The following is a 2,312-nucleotide window of genomic DNA, read 5'->3' on the forward strand; positions in this document are numbered from 1 at the left end:
TGAATTACCATGGCAACCAGCAGGATGCTGTTCAATTAATGGATGGTGAGTGACCTCGTGTGTTGGCTCGAGGCGGAGAGTGACAGAATCAGAGTTGCTACAGAAAAGCTTGATGGTGAAGAGAAGATGTTCAGTCCGTGGTCGGCTGGGCTACGACAAAATAAACAAATGGATCCCAGTCAATACAGAAAGGGCCGGAGGACATTACCGAAGAGCATTATTTGAAGTGGCTGCCAAAATATATGTGTCTGTGTTACATTTAGTTTAAAAAGTTCACAGACATTCCAGTAGATGTCAGCAGATGTTACAGGTAGAGTCTAGAAAAGGTTATGAATACTGTACGCCTCTTAACTTTTCAGAACCAGATGACAAACAAACCTCTTTCCCCACCAGACTTCCCACAGTATCTCTCCCCTCCTTCATCAATCATTCCCTCATCTCTATCTCTACATCCTGGCAGTGTCTCTTCTTCCATTTCACATTAGCTCTGTCCCATATCCTCCCATCTTTTTTCCCTTGTTCTGTGTAATTAAATTTGAACAGCGAAAGGTTGACTGTCTGTCTGTGCTGCAAAACAAATCGATCAACCCTTATCTCGCAGCCACACAGCTGACAATGCTCAGAGACAGGTGAAAGGCAGACTGCAGAGGGAAAAACTCAGAGGGACATTTCTGAACATATCTTATTGTCATATATTAACTTGTTTATCAGGCTTTAATTTCGTGTCTCTCCCTTTAAACTTTTGTTGTGTTCTGTTCTCACACAGGCAGACCTATCATATTCCACCTTGTACAGAACAGTCCTCATTTCTTTCCTTATTATGCATGTTTTCTGTCTCTTACGGTTTTTGGTTATTTTAATCTGTGGGGGAGTTACAGGTGAGCAATCTTTACAGTATGTGTGCAATATTTTCATTTAGGTGGGACCCTAATCTTATTTTCCTGATATGTTATCTGATTATCTGACTACACTGAAATGCATTTACTTTAAGAACCTCAGCGAAGGTCACTTGATACGACAGATAACAAGATGAACAGGTCCACGAGCAGCCTTTGTAATAATTTAGTACGGCTTATTTTAGTTATTAGTAAACAGACAAATGTACCATACTATTAACATTGTCTCTATAGGATTAGTTCATTGTTAAAGAGTAACTTAAAATACCAGACTGAAAAACAGTGATGTCACAATGTACTGACACACCCTGGCGTACACCTCTACATCACTGTAGCAGGGTAAGAAGTCAGACCACTTTACCTTTTTAATCTTTTTTATTTTATTTTGGTACATATTTAAGGACTTATTAAATAAACCTTAAATAAAATGCTATTTTCTAAACCATTTTCTAATTACACCTACCTTATAAAGGGTATATAAGTTGCAACTAATAGCTTATTGATTAGCATTTACTTTACTTTAATTCTTCATATATATATATATCATATATCTTATAAGCCACTAATAAGAACAACGTTTTTGTTGCCAGGTTAAAAAAAAAATCATTTTCTTTGGTTTCTATTTGATAACAATGCATTCAAGTCCTCAAGTGTTTGTTTTTTTCCAACAAAAAAAAACAAACTGTGCAGTTGAGAATTCTTAATAATGTTATTAAATTTGTCGATTTATTTATTTAAATATATATTTATTGATCCCATAGTCCCATAGTGGAGGAAGGTTTTCCACAACCAGGAACAATAAAGTTGTTTCCAACCATTAATGTAAATGATAACTGATGTATGAACCAAACCATCAGCTGGCTGAAACGTATATAAAGCCTTTATACAGGGTCATGTTGTCTGAACATGATTCCCCACCCTGGCCCACCCCTCTGTGGTCTTGTCTCACATTATGTGTTTTGTATATTGGTTGTGGGGATGTGTTCATGTGTACTCAGTTAAAAAAAACAAAAGTATTTTAATCTCAAATATGAGAGTTGTTTTTCTGGATGCTTTCTGGAGGCTGTAAATGTACCTGATGTACGACCTCGTGAACGCGCACTTAACGGTAGTGCGCGCGTCCTGGAGTGTCTCGGCTTCCTCAGACTCACAGAGTCTCCTCACAGCAGCATCAGCACAGCAGCACCGGGTTCAACTCACAGGTGCTTTTATCCGCTGCTGTTTTAAAAAAAAAAATAAAAAAAGAAATAAAGAAGTATCTGTTTTATTTAATAGTGAAATTAAGAGCTCCGGGTCGATCACCGGGTGAAGCATTCAACAAACAGCCGAAGGATTAACGAGATTTGTACTTGGAGGTAGGCAAGAACATTTTTTCATTTATGGCGTGTTTATCATAGGATCCATAGGGCTACTCTA

The 2,312-nt window shown here is 37.7% G+C and overlaps 1 protein-coding gene across 1 annotated transcript in view; it reads left to right on the forward strand.

The window, feature by feature from the left end:
- The first annotated feature begins 2,125 nt into the window (after positions 1-2,125).
- The window catches only part of LOC118327924 (transmembrane protein 88), a 6,649-nt gene continuing 6,462 nt past the window's right edge, over positions 2,126-2,312 (forward strand). Inside the window, exon 1 of the mRNA XM_035661455.1 lies at positions 2,126-2,251. The gene's annotated coding sequence lies outside the window, so the exon portion shown is untranslated. The remainder of the gene's footprint in view (positions 2,252-2,312) is intronic.

This window comes from Morone saxatilis, unplaced genomic scaffold (genome assembly GCF_004916995.1).
Source record: "Morone saxatilis isolate NCDOM2014 unplaced genomic scaffold, NCSU_SB_2.0 Contig18, whole genome shotgun sequence".
NCBI classification, from domain to species: Eukaryota; Metazoa; Chordata; class Actinopteri; family Moronidae; genus Morone; species Morone saxatilis.